At 44.6% G+C, this 27,521-nt stretch overlaps 1 protein-coding gene across 4 annotated transcripts in view; it reads right to left on the reverse strand.

Annotated features, from left to right (window-relative positions):
* The window catches only part of NCKAP5L (NCK associated protein 5 like), a 101,014-nt gene that overhangs the window by 35,892 nt on the left and 37,601 nt on the right, over window positions 1-27,521 (reverse strand). For 2 of the 4 annotated variants that reach the window (XM_069758325.1, XM_069758323.1), the window contains exon 1: window positions 8,061-8,150. The exons of the other annotated variants lie outside the window; for them this stretch is intronic. The gene's annotated coding sequence lies outside the window, so the exon portion shown is untranslated. Of the gene's footprint in view, window positions 1-8,060; window positions 8,151-27,521 lie in introns of those variants that run through there. 4 annotated transcript variants of the gene reach the window in all.

Below are 27,521 nucleotides of genomic sequence, written 5' to 3' on the forward strand. Positions count from 1 at the left end.
TGATTGGATGTGGGGAGTGAAGGAAAGATCAGAGTTAAATATAACCCCAAGACAGCGAGTGTGCTGTAGGGAGTAATGGTAGGATAGTTAATATATGTACATTACTAAGTTGAAATTTAAAAGAAATTTTACATTTTGAATTGAGTAACTCGGGAGAGTTTTGGGTATCGGCACGTGACAAGTATTGTGAGATAAGGGGACTGGTTGACTTATTCACATAGCTAACTAGTTAAAGAGAACCCATCAGCTGCTCAAATGGTGGCCAGCACAATTTCAGCCAGGTATATTATGCTCCAACATTTCAGAGAAAATATACTATCAAGATCCAGCTGGGGTCTAAACTCTGGTTTTGCCTCTGGCCAACTCTTCCTAGAGATGCTAAAAGTGATTGACAGGTCTCCCCCTTGTGTGTACAGTGGACAGAGCCAGACTAGTCTCCTCTTTAGCTATGGACATATGGTCACTGACCAGATTTTCAAAGTATTTGCTCTATGAAACTGCAGAATGTGTCAAAGAAAAACATACAGTGGGGCAAAAAAGTATTTAGTCAGTCAGCAATAGTGCAAGTTCCACCACTTAAAAAGATGAGAGGCGTCTGTAATTTACATCATAGGTAGACCTCAACTATGGGAGACAAACTGAGAAAAAAAATCCTGAAAATCACATTGTCTGTTTTTTTAACATTTTATTTGCATATTATGGTGGAAAATAAGTATTTGGTCAGAAACAAAATTTCATCTCAATACTTTGTAATATATCCTTTGTTGGCAATGACAGAGGTCAAACGTTTTCTGTAAGTCTTCACAAGGTTGCCACACACTGTTGTTGGTATGTTGGCCCATTCCTCCATGCAGATCTCCTCTAGAGCAGTGATGTTTTTGGCTTTCCCTTGGCAACACGGACTTTCAACTTCCTCCAAAGGTTTTCTTTAGGGTTGAGATCTGGAGACTGGCTAGGCCACTCCAGGACCTTGAAATGCTTCTTACGAAGCCACTCCTTCGTTGCCCTGGAGGTGTGCTTTGGATCATTGTCATGTTGAAAGACCCAGCTACGTTTCATCTTTAATGCCCTTGCTGATGGAAGGAGGTTTGCACTCAAAAGCTCACGATACATGGCCCCATTCATTCTCTCATGTACCCGGATCAGTCGTCCTGGCCCCTTTGCAGAGAAACAGTCCCAAAGCATGATGTTTCCACCACCATGCTTTACAGTAGGTATGGTGTTTGATGGATGCAACTCAGTATTCTTTTTCCTCCAAACATGACAAGTTGTGTTTCTACCAAACAGTTCCAGTTTGGTTTCATCAGACCATAGGACATTCTCCCAAAACTCCTCTGGATCATCCAAATGCTCTCTAGCAAACTTCAGACGGGCCCGGACATGTACTGGCTTAAGCAGTGGGACACGTCTGCCACTGCAGGATCTGAGTCCATGGTGGCGTAGTGTGTTACTTATGGTAGGCCTTGTTACATTGGTCCCAGCTCTCTGCAGTTCATTCACTAGGTCCCCCCGCGTGGTTCTGGGATTTTTGCTCACCGTTCTTGTGATCATTCTGACCCCACGGGGTGGGATTTTGCGTGGAGCTCCAGATCGAGGGAGATTATCAGTGGTCTTGTATGTCTTCCATTTTCTAATTATTGCTCCTACTGTTGATTTCTTCACTCCAAGCTGGTTGGCTATTGCAGATTCAGTCTTCCCAGCCTGGTGCAGGGCTACAATTTTGTTTCTGGTGTCCTTTGACAGCTCTTTGGTCTTCACCATAGTGGAGTTTGGAGTCAGACTGTTTGAGGGTGTGCACAGGTGTCTTTTTATACTGATAACAAGTTTAAACAGGTGCCATTACTACAGGTAATGAGTGGAGGAAAGAGGAGACTCTTAAAGAAGAAGTTACAGGTCTGTGAGAGCCAGAAATCTTGATTGTTTGTTTCTGACCAAATACTTATTTCCCACCATAATATGCAAAAAAAATGATAAAAAAACAGAATGTGATTTTCTGGATTTTTTTTTCTCAGTTTGTCTCCCATAGTTGAGGTCTAACTATGATGTAAATTACAGACGCCTCTCATCTTTTTAAGTGGTGGAACTTGCACTATTGCTGACTGACTAAATACTTTTTTGCCCCACTGTATCTGGCTGCAATTGTACCGCCAGGCTACGATTCATGCTGGCCGTGGCTTCATTTGCACAAATCACCTGACAGGTTCTCTAAAAGCAAGCCCCCTTTTCTGTCTATGCATGAAAGGGGCGGTCTAGCTAATTAACTGAGGCAAACATAGAGCCTCTGACACATCATACTGGAGCACAGAACACATGCTGTGCTGAACACAAGCAGAAAGTGGAGCTGCCAGGATCGGCACAAATATCCAGAGATGGAGAGACATTTATTATAGGGTTATTTGGTTAGTCCCATCTTCATAGATGGATATCGTTGGATAGTGCTTGAACTTTTGCAATCTACTATTTAAAAAAAAAAAATTCAGCTGTTCTTGGCATATTAACACTTTTCTTTTGCCTACAGCTTTTCAACCACCTCTGTTGCCTAGCTTGTAAATGCTACACAGATGGGATTAGGTGGTAATATGCACTCCAGCAATCCCAGTAGTTACAAGCTCAATAGAAAAGAGCTTGAAAGCACCGTGCATGTTCGGCCATAGCTGCTAGACAGGAATAGTGGTCAGTTATATAAGCAACAAGCTACAAAAGAAAAAAAAGGATTACAATTATTAGTTGTTCTTGAGATATTAACAAACCGTAAATCGCAAACATGCTTGTTTCTACAAGCACAACCCAACAATACCCATCTATGGAGATGGAGATAACCTAGGGATTAAGTCAAGCCTGCAAAGGCAATGTCATGACCCAAGCAATGTTCCGCAGAAAATCCTTGGGTCCTGACATTCTTGCGGGTGGAACCAGATACTTAAACATTGTTGCAGATAAAGTGCTACAACTCTTCATTCATAACACTATTCACTAATCTCTGCAGCCTCCTTCAGCAGAAAATGTGTCCTGCTGCTGTGTAAACATTTTTCAGCAACAGCTTTGCCGAACACAATAAAGTAGCTGTGGACTTGGCCTCCAAATTTCCCAGAGAACAATTCAATTGAGCATCTGTATATATGGTATGGTGGAAGAACGCCTGTCCTTGGAGGATCTACTTCACAAAACTACAGGTCTTGGTGCATGGAGCATATGCTTCGACACATCAAAGCGGTTTTAAATTTATCACATAGCAGTGTATATTGTGCATTGTAATTATTCTTGACATTCATGGTTTATTATTTGGTAATAGATCAGGGGAACGAACAATAAGAGGGCAACGCATGACAGAATCTGGAAATTAAGAGCTATACACGTATGTAAAATGGATAAAATAATCCAAAGCTAAAAAAATTAAAGTTTTAATTTACAGTTTGAAATAAAATATTGATCAGCAAATAAGGGAAGCAACGAGCCTTTTGGCAGCTCCGAGCAGGGCTGTCACTTGATGACCATGATCACGTATTCAGCCCCTGTCCTTCCATCAGTTTGGTGCTGTTAGGAATGCCAGTGATATCTCGGAACGCTGCATTGCAGACACCCCTAGCACATCCAGCACCACTCCTCCACCCCATGTAAGTACACATCAGAGGCCAGCTCCAGGGAGTTTTTGCCCTGTATACTGGAGTAATGCAGCGTGCCGGTGACATGAGGACATTCTAAAAAGAATGTGAGAGCTTTCGATCTGACCTGAAAACTGCACGCAGGAAGGGACAGGATCACAGCCCAATCCGAGCAGCGAATGTATGTGCCAATGGATAGGAGAATAGCACAGAACTCTGTGGCAACACCATTACATTACCAGTCATTAATGTGATTGACAAAGTACTTCAATAAAAACCATAATATGCGCCATCTACAGCAAATTGCTATCCAATGGGTTCTTAAGCTACCGGTACCCGGTTATGCATTAATGCAGTGTCACTGGAAGACTCTACAAAAAACTATAACGGGATAAATCAAAATTTACTATCCTAGTTATGCATAAAACTAAAAGACCAAGTAATTCACCTGCAGCATTCTAGGTAGAGTATCAAATGCTCGACTGTGAAAAAACTAACAAAGTCAATAAATGGTATATCAAACAACTACTCAAAGAGCGTGTTAGTATTTTTTCCTCATATCTAACTACTGAAAAGTGATCACCATGACTGCAACCAACAAAGTTAAAGCAGTGGCATCACTTATTTCTGCAAAGCAGATTACATACACTAAGTTCAACCGAGAGAGAGAAAGGAAAGGGGTGTCCCCCTTATTGTTGATTTAGAGGAAGGCAAAAGAAAAAAAAAATCTGTCCAATATGGAAATGGTCATGTTCTCAATCCCAATGTATATTATATGTTCAACTGTAGGTCATCTTTTGCTTGATACTACACAAAACTATGGAGAACCTTAAGTCCACCAACCTTTACGTATCCTGCAACATCCAAAATGATGATGAGGGGGGACGAGTCTGCACAGGGAATGTATAGACAGAAATAAAATCCTTACAGGATGGGAAGGTAGTTTGTTAATTAAATGTAAATGACAACATTCATGCAATAATGCTATAAAGGGGAGAACAACATCAATCAAGGGAATTACCAGACAGGGTCCATGGAAACAATACAGGTCCTTCTCAAAAAATTAGCATATAGTGTTAAATTTCATTATTTACCATAATGTAATGATTACAATTAAACTTTCATATATTATAGATTCATTATCCACCAACTGAAATTTGTCAGGTCTTTTATTGTTTTAATACTGATGATTTTGGCATACAACTCCTGATAACCCAAAAAACCTGTCTCAATAAATTAGCATATTTCACCCATCCAATCAAATAAAAGTGTTTTTTAATAACAAACAAAAAAACCAACAAATAATAATGTTCAGTTATGCACTCAATACTTGGTCGGGAATCCTTTGGCAGAAATGACTGCTTCAATGCGGCGTGGCATGGAGGCAATCAGCCTGTGACACTGCTGAGATGTTATGGAGGCCCAGGATGCTTCAATAGCGGCCTTAAGCTCATCCAGAGTGTTGGGTCTTGCGTCTCTCAACTTTCTCTTCACAATATCCCACAGATTCTCTATGGGGTTCAGGTCAGGAGAGTTGGCAGGCCAATTGAGCACAGTAATACCATGGTCAGTAAACCATTTACCAGTGGTTTTGGCACTGTGAGCAGGTGCCAGGTCGTGCTGAAAAATGAAATCTTCATCTCCATAAAGCATTTCAGCCGATGGAAGCATGAAGTGCTCCAAAATCTCCTGATAGCTAGCTGCATTGACCCTGCCCTTGATGAAACACAGTGGACCAACACCAGCAGCTGACATGGCACCCCACACCATCACTGACTGTGGGTACTTGACACTGGACTTCAGGCATTTTGGCATTTCCTTCTCCCCAGTCTTCCTCCAGACTCTGGCACCTTGATTTCCGAATGACATGCAAAATTTGCTTTCATCAGAAAAAAGTACTTGGGACCACTTAGCAACAGTCCAGTGCTGCTTCTCTGTAGCCCAGGTCAGGTGCCTCTGCCGCGGTTTATGGTTCAAAAGTGGCTTTACCTGGGGAATGCGGCACCTGTAGCCCATTTCCTGCACACGCCTGTGCACGGTGGCTCTGGATGTTTCCACACCAGACTCAGTCCACTGCTTCCTCAGGTTCCCCAAGGTCTGGAATCGGTCCTTCTCCACAATCTTCCTCAGGGTCCGGTCTCCTCTTCTCGTTGTACAGCGTTTTCTGCCACATTGTTTCCTTCCAACAGACTTACCATTGAGGTGCCTTGATACAGCACTCTGGGAACAGCCTATTTGTTGAGAAATTTCTTTCTGGGTCTTACCCTCTTGCTTGAGGGTGTCAATGATGGCCTTCTTGACATCTGTCAGGTCGCTAGTCTTACCCATGATGGGGGTTTTGAGTAATGAACCAGGCAGGGAGTTTATAAAAGCCTCAGGTATCTTTTGCATGTGTTTAGAGTTAATTAGTTGATTCAGAAGATTAGGGTAATAGGTCGTTTAGAGAACCTTTTCTTGATATGCTAATTTATTGAGACAGGTTTTTTGGGTTGTATGCCAAAATCATCAGTATTAAAACAATAAAAGACCTGACAAATTTCAGTTGGTGGATAATGAATCTATAATATATGAAAGTTTAATTGTAATCATTACATTATGGTAAATAATGAAATTTAACACTATATGCTAATTTTTTGAGAAGGACCTGTATTTGTGAGATTGTGAGTTGGGGGCATTATGAAAAGTGATGACTTTGCTTACTGCAGTGTCCTCAGGGGACCGACTAAACTTCTCAGACACCGCAAGACATCACACTCGCATACCACAAGTTCCAACCTGTCAGAAAGACACTAAACCAAGTGTCCTTTAGCTACAAAATATAATGAGCCCATACTGTGTGCAATGCACTAAGCCTTGTATATACCTAGCAAGCATTACCATTAAAAAAGCCTTTGCTGCAATGTTAGCCATTAAAAGCACTGTGTCTATTAAGCATTGCACAGAGCCGAAGCTCCAGACCATTACAGTTATGTTTAATGTGAAAAAATGAATGCTATGGATGTGACCCTATGTATCTGCAAGGCAGGAGACAAAATTAATGGCTGGAAGTCTTCGGAATTAGAGTGACACCATTATTGCTAGTATAATCATAATCACTGTATTGCTTAGGCACGTAAACATTAAATCAGTGCCACGGAATTGCAAAGCACTGCAACCAAAGCACTGCAACAGATGTGCCACTCATCCATAACATCTCTGACCTTAACCCACTGCAGTCCGGCATAAATAGTGAGGGCCAACTTTACATGTTCAGAACCGCAGGGCAGAGATTGGCAAAAAAGGGGTAGAAGGATAAACAATTTTGTTCTAAATTCTGCAGATATGAACGGCACTGGCTTAAGGGTTAAAAAAAATAATCCAATTTATATGGAAGACTCTGCAGTGCAAAAGGCAGAGTGCCAATAAACCAGGAATGTGTTCTTCACACAGAAACTGGTGGCACCGGGAGGGGGGACGACAAATGTAATGTAGAGGAATAAGTGACCTTGTGAGCCGCAGTTATCCTGAAGGCTAAAAGAAAAATGTATTTTAGTAATACAGAAAAGTTGATACTATGTATGCTGCCTGAATAGTATACAGGAAGCCTGATAAATACATATATGTGTGTACACACACGACATAACAGATCACACGGGGGAAAGTCTGAAAAGAGGTAGAGATCAAAGATTAGCGGGGCATTCGCACCACCATGCCCACATCTAGGAACCCTAAAATTGTAATTGCACATGGTTTATTACACATCAAACAGGATAACCAACCCCAAACGTGGCATAGTCACTGCAGTGTAGGAACACATGGCTATGACAATTAGAAACAGACAGGCAGTATTTGCCCCCTTTCCTTATCTTGTCAGGATAATTGGGAAAAGATCTAAAGGAAAAAGGTCACAAACATGTGTGTCTTCATTGTCAGGCTAAAAAGGTACTGTGGGAAGACGCACAACCTACGGGGGTGGTCAGTCTCGTCTGCCACACAACCTGCCTCGTCCACCAGACAACCTGCCTCGTCCACCGCACAACCTGCCTCGTCCACCGCACAACCTGTCTCGTCTGCCACACAACCTGCCTCGTCCACCGCACAACCTGCCTCGTCCACCGCACAACCTGTCTCGTCTGCCACACAACCTGCCTCGTCCACCGCACAACCTGCCTCGTCCACTGCCTGCCTGCTTACATCCCATTGTAAATCCAGGGGGCCATGACAATACCCTGCAGAAAGTTTATTACGCATTATAGAGCCTCATCGGTGATATATTCCGATACCAAACTGTAGGCCATTGTTCGCATCCAAGGAAATATGCATAGAAGTTGGCAGTGCCACCATTTGTATACAAGCAGACTTTGAGGGGGGTCTATGCTGCTGGGGGGGCCTGCAGGGACAAAACAGTGACGGTCATCTAAATCCAAAAACATGAGTAATTAGGGAAGGGAATGAGTGGAAATACCAGTGCCAACTCACCCCTGCTTAGATGCCTTCTTTGCTCTTACTTCATGGAAGCTCTTCGAGAGCCGGCCGCCTTGGTTATTGTGCTGCATTGTTAGCTAGCACAGGCGCAGCAGGGAAGATGGGAGGGAGATGAGGATGTGGTGACGGGAGGGGGGGCAATGCTGAATCCCTGCCAGTATCAGCGTGTGCTCATCCCGGCCTGTAGCGCCTGTCCCTCGCTCTCCTCATCTATGATGTAAAGAGGCCCACGTCACATACCCACAGCACTGCGGCCTGAACTCCCCCTGAGGGAGAATCCTTATCCTACCCTCATAATAGCAAGTGCTTTCTCTTCAGCCACACAACAAAGGATTGGGGGGTCTTGACCACATTAGTAACAGTTTCTCTGGTCAAGGTCAAACGTTTAACATGGTTCTCCAACATAATCCTCCAAATCTCTAATACTATCTGCTATATGATTATAGGAATGGTTGTGCATAATCACCGCTTACCAGGCAATGGGAGCAAATGCCCCCCAGCGCCATTACTCTAGGCCTACTAGCAGAGATTAACCATTTCACTATTAAGAGCGTTGGATGCAGATTAGGCGCTTATTTTCACATATTATTCAGTAAACACACATAACGAGACAATATCCAAACTCCCATGTAAATATCTGTAAGGCCGCGGTCATTAGCGTATAGCACCCAGTGCGACAGAATCAGATGCAATGTGCTAATGACACTCTGCTCAAATTATGCTGCGAGCGTCAGCTAAGTGTCAGGCAACTGATCCGCTCAAATGCGAGAATCCAGTCACAAGTGAGGAAGAGAAGCAGAGATTAAGCTCTTCTTCTCCATTGCCTGTCTCGGCGTATATTCGACTGCACTCTAACGACATCCAAGTGCAGTCCAATGGTTTGCACACACCCATTGACTTGAATGGATGCACACCACGCGAGAGACGCTGCCAATCACAGTAAGCTGTGTTTTTTTTTCCTCATGCCAATTTTTACAGATCTGCTCTGCCTCACGGAATAACACTGGTCCAAGTGCAATGCGAGACGTCCAGTGTGAGCAAGCCATAAAGGTTCTCCAACCTGGAGATGTGCAAGGTAAAGCAGACATACTTGTCAATTTTATTTCTAAAGAGAACGAAGGCGCTGTTTTTATGATTTATGGAGTTTTCAAAGACTAAACTAAGGAGGTCTTTATTTTCCCTATACAATTTTTGCCCTTTCATTACCAACTCCATCCTTTGGCTTCAGAAACTGCATCTAAACAGCACACCGTGAACTTACTCTTAGGCCAAGTTCACACGTTTTGCTGTTTTTTATTTTTTCTTCAGGCAAAACCTGATCGAAACAGCTACAAAAAAAAAAAAAAAAAAAGCAAAACCGTTTTGTTGAATTCTTTTGCTGCATTTTTGTTGGCACTTTTGCATCCCGGGAAAAGTTTAATGCCCCAAAAAGAATGATTATGCGATTTCCTTCATGTTTTTGCACCAAAACCTGATATCTGCTGTGTTTTTTCAGCATTGTTTTCCATAGGTGAAAAAAACTTCAAATACATAGAAAAAACACTGAAAGAAATAACATGCTGCAGTTCTCAAAAACGCATCAGTTTTCCAAATCAGTCAGGAAAATAAAACCAATGTGTGTGCATGAGATCGCTGAAATCTCATAGGCTTTGCTGGTACTGCAAAACGCAGCTTAAAATTTGCATTAAAAAAGCAGCAAAAAATATCCTGGAAAAACACAAGGGAGGAACACAGCTTTAGGCTCTTATCAGGCTGATAACAGTTTTTATGCAGTAAACAAAAACTAAAATGGGGTTAGCACAGCGGTGTAAGTATCAGTGCTCTATACCAAGGCATCCAAACCAATATGACCAAGAACACAAAGACAGAGGATGTGCAATAACTCACATTTTCTTTATGGTACTTTGTGTAACCGCTCTTAATTTAGCATAGTCTGCGTCTATTCAGTAGTGTGAAATTGACATTTTATATAGAATACGTTGTGCCTATGCCGTCACACATACTCTGTCTTCTTTGAAATTGGGTATTGTGGAATAAGTAATTGTCTGCATTTGCAGTGCATGTACTAAAGAAAAAAAAAAAAAGTGTAGGTCAGCTTAGAAAACCCCCTTAGTATATTTTGAGATGAGGGCAGTGCTCTATTTTGGACCCACATTTATTAGCCAAAAAGCGGAATGACTACGAAGTGTCTCAGTCTGCGGAGGACCGGTCCTGTCGTGCATTATTTCATAGACAGATCACTGATTTGAATGGGCATTGTGTAATACTTCATTTTGCCTCTGGAGGTGATGCAGAGAAACTGAACACTTAAGGCCCCGTCACACATAGCGAGATCGCTAGCGAGATCGCTGCTGAGTCACAAGTTTTGTGACGCAACAGCGATCTCAGTAGCGATCTCGCTATGTGTGACACGTACCAGCAATCAGGCCCCTGCTGTGAGATCGCTGGTCGTGTCGGAATGGCCTGGGCCATTTTTTGATCGTTGAGGTCCCGCTGACATCACTGAATCGGCGTGTGTGACGCCGATTCAGCGATGTCTTCGCTGGTAACCAGGGTAAACATCGGGTAACTAAGCGCAGGGCCGCGCTTAGTAACCCGATGTTTACCCTGGTTACCATCGTTAAAGTAAAAAAAAACAAACGCTACATACTTACCTACCGCTGTCTGTCCCCGGCGCTCTGCTTCTCTTGTCTGGCTGTGAGCGCCGGGCAGCCGGAAAGCAGAGCGATGACGTCACCGCTCTGCTTTCCGACCGCTGTGCTCACAGCCAGACCAGAGAAGCAGAGCGCCGGGGACAGACAGCGGTAGGTAAGTATGTAGCGTTTGTTTTTTTTTACTTTAACGATGGTAACCAGGGTAAACATCGGGTTACTAAGCGCGGCCCTGCGCTTAGTTACCCGATGTTTACCCTGGTTACCGGGGACCTCGGGATCGTTGGTCGCTGGAGAGCTGTCTGTGTGACAGCTCTCCAGCGATCAAACAGCGACGCTGCAGCGATCCGGATCGTTGTCGGTATAGCTGCAGCGTCGCTATGTGTGACGGGGCCTTTACTGCCAGGATTCCCCAGAGATCAGCTCTTTTGGTGTCCTTAAAGGGAACCTCGGGCAGCATGAACCACAGCCTGGCTGCACAATCTCTCTGGTGTTAATAAAATATGCTTTGAAGATCCATCTGGCGCTGCTCCCGGCTGTATCTTGAAAGTAAATTTTCTTTGAAAGACTGGAGCGATCGTGCCGCCAGGCTCGGATTCATGCTGCCCGAGGTTCTCTTTAAGGAGGCCTATAGAACTGAGAAGGTAATAATTTTCAACCACATATTTTTCTCTTTGCTTTCTGACAAAAAAAAGTGACAAGTTTCTGTAGAAATATTTTGAAATCATATTAATTATTGATCTTTTTAGTTCGCAACTGAATAAAATAGAGAAATGTACAGTGAGGTCATGTAAGTGCAACAGGCGCTTTTTTGAGTATCGGTTGAAACCAGAAAAGACAATATGGAGATCGATTTTCTTTTCTTTGCTGACAGCAAGTAATTAATACAGACAGATGTAATGAAGTCCAGAAAGGGGTTTGTTCCATCTCTCATTATACGCTTGGAGATCCCAGATCTAGGACGGGACTCCAGTTACAGCCCAGGGACATCACCGCCCCATGGCCATGGAGCAAAATAATACACGCACTCCCATATTACATGCAACCCAACGCATGTCAGGAATAAGAACAGAGATAAAAGGTAGAGTCAGGCAGGATAACCTATAATGCAATGATGGGGTTAACTGCAGAAAACAGCTGTCATGTTGAATAAGATGTCAGTAGGCGTCCAGGCACCCTAGCAAAAATGCTGCACTCTCTGAAGGCAACAAACCTGTACCTGTCAGAGCCAAGTAGCCTTTGCCAACACAAGAGGTCAAAACAATGTCCATCTCACACTTAAAGTGAAGGGCAGAGCCTTCACCCGGCCCACGCATTTCACCCTGCGGCCAGGCTCGTACGGGTGACTGTACTCTTGGCAGCAGCTGTGCATGGGTTATGTACGGCAGTATACCCCTCCTCTACCTCCAACAGAGCCTAAAGGCTTCATTATTACAGACAGACATGTGGGGTCTCAGCTGTACATCTGGAGACTACCAATCCCACTGCACCTTGCCTCGGAGTCCATGTGCTTCACAGTTAGACCTCATATTAGGCAGATACACGTGAACAGTTACACAGGCGTCATTATTTCTGCTCACATGGAGATGAAAAATATTTGCACATAATATAAGTGGCAAGATCACCTTATGTCTAAGAGAAACAAGATGTTGGCGTCCTTGGTTGTATGACTGCGATCTTCATAATCCAGTTTTCTGTCCGTGTGCTGCATCTTATGCCACTGACCACCATGTTAGAACATTGCGCTGTCTATTCATTCCAACAGGGAAAGCTTCATGCGAAAATTATGCAGCGCCCCAGAGTCCTGGTTCGTTGCAGTAATGTTATTCTTCCACCAGGGGGAGTGATATTACGTCTGAAGGCAATGAAGGAGATCTTCTGTCCAGGTATCACAGCCACACACACACTTCACACACCAGTCCACCAGGGGGAGCAAAGGTTCTATCTACTAGGCCACTCCTCACACAGGGTAAAACTGGTGGGTTGGTTAGAAAGTTAGTCAGAATGAGAGAGAGTTCCTGGCTGGGGACCGACGAGGAAAGGTCTCCAAGTCGAGCTGGCTGGAGTGATCTCCAGTCAGATCCAGACTGCGGTCTGAGGAGGACGAGGGTACACGGAGCTGCGCCTGCATCCCATGCGGCAGCATCCCAGGAAAGGACATGAAGAGAATTGTGCTGTAGTGAGTGAGAAAAGAAGTCATAGCAACAGGAGTGAAACATCAGTGGGAGACCAGCTAGAAGCAGGCTGCCTCCATCTGAAGCACAGATCCGGTAGCCAGAACACCGAGGGAGTAAAGAGCTCTATGCCGTTACTTCAGAGACTGGCAGGACAGTCAATTCCAAGTTGGCTGCCTGACCTTTATACCTAAGAAGACACGGTGGCAACTTTTGGGGGCCGGGACGTCTCTAGGGTCCCTATATAAAGCCTCAGGCCATCAGTCATACGGGTGTGTTCTATCCGACCACGGAGAACAGTGAGAGGAGTAATAACAGTGAGGACCTTATTGGAGCTTATGCAAGTAGGGACCTACTGTGTTACTGTGCGCTAGGGGAAGGCTATTGAATTCCTCCTGAATAAGGGGACTCTGGATTTGCCTTCAGACCGGCCGAACTCTGCCTACCCTGTGGTCCCTACCCTGGACTGTGGATGCTGAAGCCTTCAGTAAAGGTAAAGAGACTGCACCCTGGTGTCCTCGTTATTCACTGCGCTGTGCACCACCACCATCCACCATCTACACCTTTGTGAAGCCCTGGGGACATACTTCACCTGTGGGAAGGTATACCATCCAGCTGCCATAACATCACCCCAGTGGACCCCTAAGCAGTGTCGGTCACCCTGACCGAAGACCACAGGTGGCGTCACGAACACTATACTATAAACTGTTGTCCTGTTATTGGACGCCCCTCAAAGGGCCACAGGCCGGGTCCAGCCACCGTGACATCCCCACCGACTACAGAAGGGGCCCGGTACCGAGTACCCTATTGCCCTGACATGGGGGCGCGCCAATTACCTATGGTCTAAATTAAGTTTTTATTCCAAAAAAGGCACAGGATTTTTTTGTTTTATATGTATCTGAATTAAAGGGGAACCTTTCATTAGGGTTTTATTGCCCAAACCATGAGCAACATGAATCAAAGACTGCACAAATGAAGCCAGACATCTCTTACGCTGAAATGCTGCGGCATTTAAGAGAAAACTAATTTTTATGAAATGCCATCTGGGGATTATAGGTTAATACCCTACTAATATGGCCCCATTCCTGGCTGCTCCCCGCCATGCTCCTGTTGATGGGGAGAAACCGGTCAATCAGTTGGAGAGGCATGGAGAAGCTGGTTGGGGACCTCAGCAGACTAGTCAGGTCACGGCCTACAGTGCCTGGCTGGCTTCTCCATTTATGCTTTTTCTGAAACGACACGGCATTTCAAAGCAAAACACACCTGGATGAAGTCTCAAAACCAGACTCCAATTAATGCTGCATATGGTTCATTGAAGAACTGAAATAATTTAACTTTTTGATGATATTCTAATTTTGTGAGAAGCACCTGTATATAGACAGACACAGACAGATATAGAGACAGACAGGTATAGAGAGAGATAGAGAGACATATACAGACAGACATATACACAGACAGAGATATAGAGAGACAGACATATACAGACAGAGATATATAGAGACAGACAGACATGTACAGACAGATACAGTATAGACACAGATATATAGAGAGACAGACATACAGACAGATGTAGAGAGACAGACAGACAGATACTGTATATAGACAGATGTAGAGAGGCAGACAGACAGACATATACATAGAGAGACATATATAGAGATATAGAGACAGACTTATACAGACAGATATATAGACAGATATAGAGAGACATACAGACAGATATATAGACAGACAGATGTAGAGAGACAGAGACAGACATATATAGAGAGACAGAGATGTATAGAGACACAGACATAGACAGAGTGATATATAGACAGACAGACCGAGATATAGAGAGACGGACATATACAGACAGATATATAGAGCGACAGATATACAGACAGATATGTAGAGAGACAGACAGACCTATACAAACATACAGATATAGAGAGACAGACATATACAGACAGATTCAGACAGACTTATATAGAGACAGAGTTTAGTATCTAGTTTTAATTGCCACAAAACTTTATATAGGTGACTTTTTTTTAGGGAAGCCGTAATAATGACAATCTTTAACAATAAGATAAAAAGACTCCTATCACTAGATTTGGGTTAAAGGGAACCTGTCACCCCCAAAATCGATGGTGAGGTAAGCTCACCGTCATCAGGGGCTTATCTACAGCATTCTGTAATGCAGCAGGGCAAAAAAGTGGCGTCTTCACAACATTTTTGTCAATGGATTGCTGCTTGATCAGTTCTAACGGTTGATTACTGGGCATGTGAACATATCCTTGTAAGCGGAGATTCAGGTCATAACTACTGTAAAAAATGTCAATTTTTTTAAAGGGACAAGATAACACATTCAACTATTCCAAATTACGCAATTATTTTGTAACACAAAAGTAAGACTCTATAATAAGAACGGAAGCATGTGATGCCAATCACGAACAACCAGAATGTAAAGTGCAAGATGCAAGTACGGGGTTCTTTATTTTTACTTTGAACGGAAGTTAAAAGCAAAATAAGAATATCATTGTCTGCCCACATCCGCTCCATGAAGAAGACATTCTTTGTGTTACACTGTAGCAGCAGTGATGGCTGCAGAGTAAAAAGTGACATTTTATTTTACAACTTCCATTCAAGCACTACCAGACTTTCTTGCTGGATAATATAATAATTCCTTCTTAGATGCTTCTATGATTATTATTACTTATTATTATAGCACCATTTATTCCATAGCGCTTTATATGTGAGGAGGGGTATACAGAATAAAGAACAAGTACAGTAATCTTACACAATACAAGTCACGACTGGTACATGAGGAGAGAGGACCCATTATCACGCATATTGCGGATTGTCTCCCAAATACAAATCGGATTAAAAAAATATTTCAGAATTATATGTGATGCAACAGCACTAAATAGTCTAAGCTTGGTAAGTGAAGAGAGAAAAATATAGGCACTAAATAAATGTATTGGATGAAATAACTAAAAATTGGTATGTGCACATATATTCACCCCTTTTACCATGAAGCCCCTAAAAATTTCTGGTGCAATTAATTTTCTTCATAAAAGTCACATGCTTACTGACAGGAAGCCCACCTGTGTGCAATCTGTCACATGGTCTGTCAATATATACACACTTTTTCTGAAAGGCCACAGAGGCTGCAACACCATTAAGCAAGATGCACCACTGACCAAACACCATGAAGACCAAGGAGGTCTCCAAACAAGTCAGAGACAAAATTGTTGACAAGTACAAGTCAGGGTTGGTTTATAAAAAAAAAATATCCCAATCTCTGATGATCCCTGAACCACCATCAAATCCATTACCAATTGGAAAGAAAATGGTACCACAACAAACTCTCAGCCAGGGCAAGGAGGGCATTAATCAGAGAGGCAGTTTAGACCAAAGGTAACTTTGCAGGAGCTGCAGAGTTCCTGAGCAGAGACTGGAGTATCTGTGCATACGATCACAATAAGCCATACACTCCATAGAGGTGGCCTTTATGAAAGGGTGGGCAGAAAAAGCCTTTACTTACACACAAAATCGTAAGGCTCATTTTGAGTTTGCCAAAATACATGTGGGAGACTCCCCAAATGTATGGAGGAAGATGCTGCGGTCAGAAAACCAATAATTGACGTTATTAGCAGTCAAGGTAAATGCAATGTCTGGCAACAAAGCAACACAGCTCATCACCTCAAAAACACCATACCCACAGTGAAACATGGTGGTGGCAGTATCATGCTGTAGGGATGTTTTTCTGCATCAGTGACAGTAAAAATGGTCCTAATCAAGAGGAAGATGGATCGAGCAAAATACAGGCATATTCTTGAGCAAAACCCGTTTCAGTCTGTCAGTGATTTGAAACTGGGACAGAGGTTCACCTTCCAACAAGACAATTACCCAAAGCATAATGCTAAAGCACCACTTGAGATGTTTAAGGGGAAATGTGTAAATATTTTGGAATGGCCTAAAAAAAAAGCCCAGACCTTAATCCAATTGAGAATCTGTTGTCAGACTTGAAGTTTGCTGTTCCCCGAGGAAACCATCTAACCTGAAGGAGCTGGAGCAGTTTTGCCTTGAGGAATGGGCAAAAATCCCAGTGTCAAAATGTGGAAAGCTCATAGAGACTTATCCAAAGTGACTTGCAGCTGTAATTGCCACAAAAGGAGGTTCTACAAGGTACTGACTTTAGGGGGGCGAATAGTGATGCACGCTGATGTTTTCAATTATTTTGTACCAACTATTGTTTGCATCACAATAAAAAGAAAACCAAATTTTCACAGTTGTAGGCATGTTCTTTACATGACCTTATGAAAACCGTAAAAAAAAGTTGAATTTCCAGATTGTGAAGTAGTAAAACACCAAAAATGCAAGGGGGAGGGGTGAATACTTTTGCAAGCCACTGTATGTGGGGGAAAAGCCCAAGTACAGGATTCTTTTACCCTTTAGAATGTACAAAAGATAAAGCACTTTCATAATGTAAGGAGGTTGCTTTCCCTGCTCCTTGCCTGGAACCACTTAGTCAGACAGCTGGGTTGTTGGGGGGAAGACTTTCTGCCATGGACAGAGGGGACGAGGTGACTGCTGGGAAGAGAGAGGGGTGTGGTCCGAAAAAGAGCGGGAGAGCAGAGAGAGGGCAGCACGCCAAAGAGAGGGCAGGCTGCAGCGCCGTGCTCCCCTAAAGGTAGTGCTCCCCGTGAGGGCACTGAGGCTGAGATACCCACCATAGTGAAAGCTGGATGTGAGAGTGTGGACTTGGCAGCCTCCGTAATCCGAAAAGACGCATCTCCTGACAGTGACCCAAGCGCGCAGCCCCGGTGACCGCAGTGACAAACCAGAACCCCTGAGTGTGACAAGTAAACTGCTCAGTGTGTGTGTGTGTGTGTGTGTGTGTGTGTGTGTGTGTGTGTGTGTGGCATTGCAACTGCAGAAAGCCTGTCAGCCTGATATACAGAGACTCCCAGCAGAGTGGCTGAGTTACTTCCTGCTTTCAGCTTCACTGGAAGAAAAGGCTTAACCCCGGAGTCTCCAGTTCCTAGAAGACAGAGAACAGACTTCAGGATCTTCAAGCGCTGCTGGTGACTGTATCCACGTTGGAATAAGGACCCTCAAGTCAGGACCTCCCTGGACTGATAAGTTACCAGAACATTCGTTAACCGTTTGCGATTCCGCTTAGCTGTTTACTGTTTGCTTTATCTCTATTAACCCCCTGTTTACTCCCTGCGAGGAGAATCTTACTCCTGTTAATAAATTCCCCTCAACAGTTGGTCTATCTGTTCCGTGGTGACATACTCAACCCTGCACTCTATTACACTTGGCGTAGTCGGCAGGATGTCACACGGTAGCGCGGAAAGGGCAGACCAAGCAGTTGGGGGAGGCCCCAGGTCAAGCATCTCCCTGGGAGCCATGTTGGTTAACCTGCCAAAATTCATGGGGAGCGATGTCATGTTGTGGGGTTGGACGGAGCGCATCCGAGAGATGATGCGGATGCATCCTATGACGCCAGCTCTGCAGGCGGAAATAGCTGTGATGGCCCTAGAGGGGGATGCATGGGACTTGGTTATGCTCAGACCCCCCAGGCGAGAGATACCCTGGACAAAGTATTACGTATACTTGAGGAGACGCATGGGGACCCCACTGACGTAGGGGAGCTGCGCATGCGACTGTTTCGCCGGGTACAAAGAGAGGGGGAGACCGTGACGCAATATATGAATGCACTGCAGGAGCTTCATACTGCCATTATACGGAAGGACAGCATAGGTGTGGGGTCAATTGACGTGCTGCGAGATCAACTGGTGACAGGCTTGCGAGATGTGTTGGTGAAACAGGCCCTGCGAGAGCGTATGCGCGTAAAGCTAGATATGACTTTCTCTGAGGTCGGGAGTGAGGCACGCACGTGCGAGCAAGAGCAAGGGGTGGTAGTGCCAGTGAGAAAGGTATGGAGCGGGGAGGTAACTGCCCCTCAATGGGTTGAAGACTTGAAGAAGGAGGTTAAGCGAGTCCATGAGGAAGTAGCTGAATATAAGAAGACCCCTGCTGCCCTGTGCGAGAAAGACCACCCCCCAAAGTGAGACTAGTGCCTCTCAGCGAAGAAGACTGCCTAGATGCTGCAATTGCGGAGCACCCAGTCAAAATGAAGAGGAGGCGATGTGGACCCGAGATTCCCAGCTGAAGATAAGAAGAATCTGGGAGGAGATTGAGAGTCTGGGGAAAGCCCTTACTCCCGTTTTGGGGACCAGCGGCATACCCCAAGGTAACGTGCGGAAGCCGGCAGAAAGAGATAGAGGAGAGGTGCGCAGCATGAGGAAGGCTTCAGTGGTGGCCCCAGAGTGTAACTCCGTATCCTGGGGTGAAGAGCAACCGCAGATAAGAGATGTCCCCCGCAGAGCTCGACGATCCAGACTGAAGCGCCCTCCAGACAGATGCACACGTGAGTGCTGGTCGTGCAGAAGGGTGGGACACATGTCCAGAAATTGCCCTACCCGAGAAGAGCAGTGGCAGAGATCGGCTCACCCCTCTGAGGGTCCTGCTAACTGGAGAGAACGTCGTCCCTGGAGAGAATGGTACGGCAGGAAGAGAAGAGTTCCACCTAAGGCAAGACAGTACCACAATGTCGGATGCCAAGGAGAGGAGGAGAAGGTGTCAAGCATCTCCGGTGGAATGACTGCGCTGTCCCAACACGTGAAGGCGAGCCTGGTGGAACTCCAGCCTGGGTCTGAAGGTTTTGTCTGTGAGACTCAGCCCGGAGGGAAGAAAGGGACGTCCACTCGAGAAGACCACCGAAGTGCTTTACTACCTTGCCCAGCACAAGTTCCCGAAGAAGGAGAGAAAGTGCCAAGTGCTCCTGCGACACTCGTTTTCGAGGTCCTCGTCGATGAGAAGGAGGAACCACTAATAGGTGAAGAGTGTGCTGGCTGTCAGCTCACAAGATCCTGATCGGACAGAGGAAATGGAACAGCTGTGTGAGACGGGGCTTGTGGCTGAGAAGCCCTGGGAAGTGATGCCCGCAGAGCCCAGATCAGATGACAAAGATTCCGGCTTGCATGGTCTTAATCCATCTAATTCTACTTTGGACAAGAATGCTCCTGTCAAAGAGAGGGGGAGCTGTAGAGAAGAATTACCTGTACTAAGCCCCCAGACTGAGGATAATGAGCAAGAAGCCCCTACGCAAACACCTGCTACCGGCAAGGCTAAGAAGAAGAAGAAAAAGAAGAGGACAGCAGTTGTTGACGAAGCAGAGAAAGCATATCTCAACCTGACTGATGAACAGCTCTTAGACCATTTAGTTTGGGAGTAAGGGTACCGTCACACAGTGGCATTTTGATCGCTACGACGGCACGATCCGTGACGCTCCAGCATCGTAACAGTATCGCTCCAGCGTCGTAGACTGCTGTCACACTTTGCAATGTACAACGCTGGAGCGATAATTTCATGACGTATGTGCGATGTAGAAGCCGTTGGTTACTACGCGCACATCGTATACAATATCGTGCACACCTTTGTTACACCATGCGATCATGCCGCCACAGCGGGACACTAGACGACGAAAGAAAGTTTCAAACGATCTGCTACGACGTACGATTCTCAGCGGGGTCCCTGATCGCAGGAGCGTGTCAGACACAGCGAGATCGCTGGAACGTCACGGATATATCGCTGGAACGTCACAAATCGTGCCGTCGTAGCGATCAAAATGCCACTGTGTGACGGTACCCTTAGTGCAAGAAGAAAGGCAGAACGAGATGCGAGGATTGCAGGTATCTGACTCCCCTCAAAAGAACAAAGAAGCACGAAGAGTCCTCGCCTGTGGAATGGCGAGCTTTAAGAGAGGGGGAATGTAAGGAGGTTGCTTTCCCTGCTCCTTGCCTGGAACCACTTAGACAGCTGGGTTGTTGGGGGGGGGGAAGACTTTCTGCCCTGGACAGAGGGGACGAGGTGACTACTGGGAAGAGAGAGGGGTGTGGTCAGAAAAAGACCAGGAGAGAGGGCAGCGTGCCAAAGAGAAGGCAGGCTGCAGCGCCGTGCTTCCCTAAAGGTAGTGCTCCCCGTGAGGGCACTGAGGCTGAGATACCCACCATAGTGAAGGCTGGATGTGAGAGTGTGGACTTGGAAGCCTCCATAATCCAAAAAGACGCATCTCCTGACAGTGACCTGAGCACGCAGCCCCGGTGACCGCAGTGACAAGCCAGAACCCCTGAGTGTGACAAGTAAACTGCTCAGTGTGTGTGTAGCTTTGCAACTGCAGAAAGCCTGCCAGCCTGATATACAGAGACTCCCAGCAGAGTGGCTGAGTTACTTCCTGCTTTCAGCTTCACTGGAGGAAGAGGCTTAACCCCGGAGTCTCCAGTTCCTAGGAGACAGAGAAGAGACTTCAGGATCTTCAAGCGCTGCTGGTGACTGTATCCACTGGTGACTGTATCCACGTTGGAATAAGGACCCTCAAGTCAGGACCTCCCTGGATTGATAAGTTACCAGAACATTCGTTAACCGTTTGCGATTCCGCTTAGCTGTTTACTGTTTGCTTTATCTCTATTAACCCCGTTTACTCCCTGCGAGGAGAATCTTACTCCTGTTAATAAATTCCCCTCAACAGTTGGTCTGTCTGTTCCATGGTGGCATACTCAACCCTGCACTCTATTACACTAACACACAGATGGCACCCTTGAGATATATTTACACCTTGCGTTTTTTTTTTTGCTGCATTTTTTCCACAGGCAAAACCCGCTCTCTTGGCAGTAAAGAAGCAACCTAAAAAAAAAAAAAAAAACACAGGTTTTGCCGATTTTTTACTGTATTTTTGTTGTCTTGTGCATGTTGATGAAGTTTAGTGGTCCCCCAAAAAAGCATGATTTAACTTCATCAATATCTGCGTTTTTTGATGCATTTTTGCAACTACCTATTGTTTCCTATTGGTGAAAAAACGCTGCAAGTATGCAGAAAAAACGCTGAAAGAAGAGACATGCTACAGTTTTCAAAAATGCAGCAGTTTTCCCAAATCAGTCAAGAAAATAAAACCAATGAGTGTGCATGAGATTTCTGAAGTCTGAGACTATGTGCACACGTAGAATGGTCTTCTACGGATTTTTCCGCAGCGGATTTGATAAATCTGCAGGGCAAAAACACTGAATTTTTGCTGCGGATTTACCGTGTTTTTTTCTGCGGATTTCACTGCGGCTTTACAACTGCGATTTTCTATAGGAGCAGCTGTAAAACGGCTGCGGAATCCGCAGAAAGAAGTGACATGCTGCGGAATGTAAACCGCTGTGTTTCCGCTCGCTTTTTTTCCGCAGCATGTGCACAGTGTTTTTTGTTTCCCATAGGTTTACATTGTAATGTAAACTCATGGGAAACTGCTGCGGTCCTGCAGCTGCGGAAATGCTGCGGATCCGCAGCGTTTTCTGCATCGTGTGCATATACCCTCAGACTTGCAGCAAAAAAACAAACAAAGGAGCAAAAACGCAACGTGTGATCATATCCTTGCACTGTTTACCCCCTCCAAGAGTGCTGTGCTAATGGTGCGGAAAAATCTGCACGGAAAACGCAGCAGATTCAGAATAGGATGATGTCAATTCTTTTTGCAGATCTGCGTTTCTGCACCCATTCCGTAACAGAAATCTGCAGGGGTAAAAAAAGGAAGAAATCCAAACAAAAATCTGCAACGTGTGCACATACCAAAAAAAGGAGCAGATTCTGACCTGAGTTTTCTGCCAAGAAATTCAGAATCTGCACAGAAAATTCCAGAGTCCAATCTGCAACGTGTGCACATAGCCTTATATTCGGACTACATATGTAGATGGATACGTATTTTGGAGACAAAAACAGCCATTGGATTGAGTTCCTTTAGTGTCTACTACGCCTTGAAAAAAAAAAAAAAAAATGTGAGCTAGAATCTCGGCAGCTTTTTTCCCCCCCTTTCCTATTTACATTAGTGTTGATCGAAAATATTTGCAGGAGCTTGGTTGAGTGGATCCCTACTACCTAATAAAAATTAATAAAATATATATGTAGTTCTATAGCGCCAACATATCCTGCAGCACTCTACAATTTAGAGCAGCGTCGTTACATCACGGTAGTCTACAAATCAGGAGTGACGTGAGGTCACAGGTGGTAGGAGGTTTGCAGGGCTCTAGTTTTGCATGGGGTTAGTCCAGAGGACTAGCCCAAACGAAGGTCCTGCAAAGCTTATGGCTGAGTTGTACTTTGCACACGTCCCATTCTCACAAAATAACATTTTGATCTGACTGCTAAAACGAAAAGAAAAACAAAAAAACAAAACCCTTCATAATGGTTCCTTACCTTGCCAAATAGCATTGTCACACAAGCCAGGATTATTTTACATAAAGTAATTACCTTGCAAATCATTAGCTAAACACTACAGGAAGAACAAGTACTTGATAAGATGTATCTAGAGCCCTGTGTAAAATTAATTTGCAGTAGAAATATGCCGGCTTGCTGATCGTTCGCGAATACCAATTATGCAGATTACAATGTTTTTGGCTAATCACAGGGGATGAATTAAGTTTAAAATCACCGTCCCTGCGGAGCTGGCACCTCTGTAATAAGCAGCGATGGAAACATTTAGACAAGGATATTCCTACTGATAGATCGGATTGCGGTCTTTATCTCGGAGGAAGTTTACCCACAGACAAATCCACAAGTCAGTTTTTGGTTCTTCTTCGCCTATAACAATAAGAACTAGCCCTCCTTGGCTCCAGTGCCTGCTCTCGATCAATGCTTCTTTCTCTGCGTTTTGGCGTCACTTCAACAGAGCACATCACCACTGCAGCTAATCACTAAACTTAGCAGTTTGTGCTATCTGTATCAGCAGAGTCACTTAGCTCAGCGATTGGCTGCAGTGGTGAAGTGCATTATTGGTGTAATGTCACTAGTAATGAGCGAGTATACTCGTTGCTCGGGTTTTCCTGAGCACGCTCGGGTGGTCTCTGAGTATTTATGACTGCTCGGAGATTTAGTTTTCATCGCAGCTGAATGATTTACAGCTACTAGCCAGCCTGATTACAGGTGGGGATTCCCTAGCAACCAGGCAACCCCCACATGTACTCAACCTGGCTAGTAGCTGTAAATCATTCAGCAGCCACGATGAAAACTAAATCTCTGAACACTAAAAAACACTCGGAGATCACCTGAGCGTGGTCAGGAAAACCCAAGCAACGAGTACACTCGCTCCTCACTAAATATCACCAATAGAGTTAAAACACAGACCAGAGCAGCAGTACTATCTGACTGTTAGTCACATGAGTAATGTCATTTGGAGACCATTTTTGTAGGGGTGGGAACCCCTTTAAGAAGGAATACATCAGCACATTTAGATATGTATGAAAATTGGTATTGCGCCTATAAAAGTGATACCTTTTCTGCAGAGCTACAATGTGCCAGTCATGGGAAATTTAGCATAGAAGGCAGATGCAAATCAGGCTAGAAGTGCACTGGGGGTGTGGCCGTGAACGTGCAGGAAGCAGACATGCAAGTACATTGACACCCCCCCCCGATGCACTTCCAGACTGATTTGCATATGTACGCTACACCTGAATTTCTCAACTTCCACCGATATCGCGTTTTTCAGGGGACAAGCACCTATACAACCATACCACTACTTCCATATGTAAAAATGTGCTGACAGGTTCTCTTCAACTGTGTCACTGAAAAAACTATTCTAAACTTCCATATCTCAGAAAGCGGCTGGCAAAGGCATAATCACACTCATAGGAATGTCACCCGGCTTTCCAAGACCCCTGAATGTCAATTCTGCCTAGTGACAGAGTGATAGACACAAGTGATAGACACAAGAATGGATGATTTTTGTGAAAGGGCTGGGGGGATTCCTATAATAAATTATTTATTGACTGTCCCTCCTGTGTTTATGCATACAATAAAAGCAGGATATGCTAAGTATCTGCAGTGAAATCTCGGAATATTCGGCATATGCCGCTGCACGTGAGAGATTTAGCAATGCCCAGCTCCAAGACCTGCAATGGACTGCAGGCAGCACGAGCTCCGCTGCATTGCGTGCCTTCACTCACTGTATTGTTCTCTTCACTCAGGCATTTACAATTAATAGGGACTTCCCATAGCCAGGGTGAGGCATAGACCAGAGCACTGCCAACATCTGATATTTTTAGCAGCATCGTACGTTTTTTTTTTTTTTTTTTTTCAAGAAACTCCGCTGGTAATCCATATAAATAAACAATCCGCGCTAATTAAACTTTACAGTGCGCGTTTGTTCTTTGTTCACATCCTAGTTAACGTGCGCTCCATTTCTTCATTATACTGCAACGTGGGGCTTTGATGTGAACATTAAAAGGATCCAGTATTTGTTTTGTATTTTAGATTTTAATCCTCTAGGTTCATGTATATTGTGTGAATTACATTTTACAAAATGCCATTCACACAACAACAATGTAACATCTGGATGTTGCTGTAAAATGCCGCAGGGATAAAAAATGCTGAAAAGAATCATGAATGTGCGCGAGTATTATATTGGCCCCAATATCCCAATATACAGGACCCGCTGATTTCAGCAGAAAATTGCAACCATCTACTGGTGTGTTTACACTGCACCAATGCGCTTCTTGGCCATTTATACAAGCAGACCCCAATCCAATGCGGACAGAATAATCTGTGATAGATTGTTCTCGGCAGCACAGGAGTTTACATAGGACGACATGCAGCCGAGAATGGTGATCTTACGGGAAAACGAGCGTTCTGCCCAATAGTCGGGTGATCGTCGGCATATTTAAACTGCAAGATGATGGTGAAAGGCTTGTTCACCATAATTGTGAGGTATAAATGCATCCGTTAACTAATGGCAGTAACTAATGGCGCATTTGGACTGACCAACAATCTGGGAACAAGTATTTGTATGCCCCGTCTATACAGGTTTGCAAATACTGAGCAAATTGGCAAAACTGCTTAAATAAAAAAAAAATCATTCTGGCAGCACATCTCCCATGTGAACAGGTGTTGTAAGGCTATTTATTCTATAGGCAAAGAATGGCGGTAGTAGGCACTGGCCCATTACAGCACTATCCCCACTGAAAACGCCCAGTCGTGTAATGGCCGCCATCAGCCAAATAAGTACAAATTAAATACAAATTGTCACTCAAAAGTAGTAACTTGGAACTTTTGTGCCTCATAGAAAAATCTACATTTAGGCCCTCCATGTAACATTTGCCATCTGTAATAATGGGGGTTTAGTTTTTTGTTTTTTTTTTAGGGAAAAAGGAACTCTGAGCTCTTTAAGGCAGCAGAACACATAGTAGTCTTTACTAGTGATGAGCGAGTATACTCAGTGCTCGGGTTTTCCCGAGCATACTCGGGTGGTCTCCGAGTATTTGTAAGTGCTCGGAAATTTAGGCTGTGTGCACACGTTGTGGATTTGCCTCTGGAATTTTTTGTGCGGATTTTGCATCTCTTGGCAGAAAACGCAGGTGCGGATTTAAAGCGTTTTTTTTTTTAATGTGGATTTCATGTGTTTTTACCCCTGCGGATTTCTATAATGGAATGGGTGAAAAAACGCTGCAGATCCGCACAAAAGTAGTGACATGCTCCGTCTTTTAATCCGCAGCTTTTCCATGCGGAATTTTCCACACCATTAGCACAGCATTATCTTTTTTTCCATTGATTTACATTGTACTGTAAATCACTTGCGGATCTGCAGCGTTTCTGCATGGAAAAACGCTGCGGATCAGCAGTAAATCCGCAACGTGTGCACATAGCCTTAGTTTTTGTCAACGCAGCTGCATGATTTATGGCTGTTAGGCAGCCTGAGTACATGTGGGGGTTGCCTGGTAGATTTTTCTATGAGGAAAACCCGAGCAACAAGTATACTCACTCATCACTAGTCCTTACTCTTTGCGTCACCTTTAACTGTGATCGTCTATTAAAGGGAACCGGTCACCCCCAAAATCGAAGATGAGCTAAGCCCACCGGCATCAGGGGCTTATCTACAGCATTCTGTAATGCTCTAAATAAGCCCCCGATGTATTCTGAAAGATGAGAACAAGAGGTTATATTATACTCACCTGGGTGGGCAGTCTGGTCCGATGAGTGTCGCGGTCCGGTCCGGGGCCTCCCATCTTCATAGGATGACGTCCTCTTCTTGTCTTCACGCTCCGGCTCTGGCGTACTTTGTCTGTCCTATTGAGGGCAGAGCAAAGTACTGCAGTGCGCAGGCACTGAGCCTCTCTGACCTTTCCTCAACAGGGCAGACAAAGTACACCTGCGCCGGAGCCGTAGCGTGAATACAAGAAGAGGACGTCATCGTAAGAAGATGGGAGGCCTCGGACCGGACTGCGACGCCCATCGGACTCGGACCACAGCGGGTCTGCCCCTGGGTGAGTATAATCTAACCTCTATTTCTCATCTTTCAGGATACATCGGAGGCTTATCTACAGCATTCCAGAATGCTGTAGATAAGGCCCTGATGCAGGTGGGCTTAGCTCACCTTCGATTTTGGGGGTGACTGGTTCCCTTTAAATGGGATGCCAAGTCAAATAATATTGATGACCCATACCTCAGGTAGGTCATCAACATCAGATCGGAGAGGGTATGACAACCGGCACCCCTACGATCAGCATCTACAGGCTTGGGTGGGCACTTGAACAGAGCTGAGCTGCATACTACATTCA

This window comes from Ranitomeya imitator, chromosome 3, assembly GCF_032444005.1.
Source record: "Ranitomeya imitator isolate aRanImi1 chromosome 3, aRanImi1.pri, whole genome shotgun sequence".
Taxonomy (NCBI): Eukaryota; Metazoa; Chordata; class Amphibia; order Anura; family Dendrobatidae; genus Ranitomeya; species Ranitomeya imitator.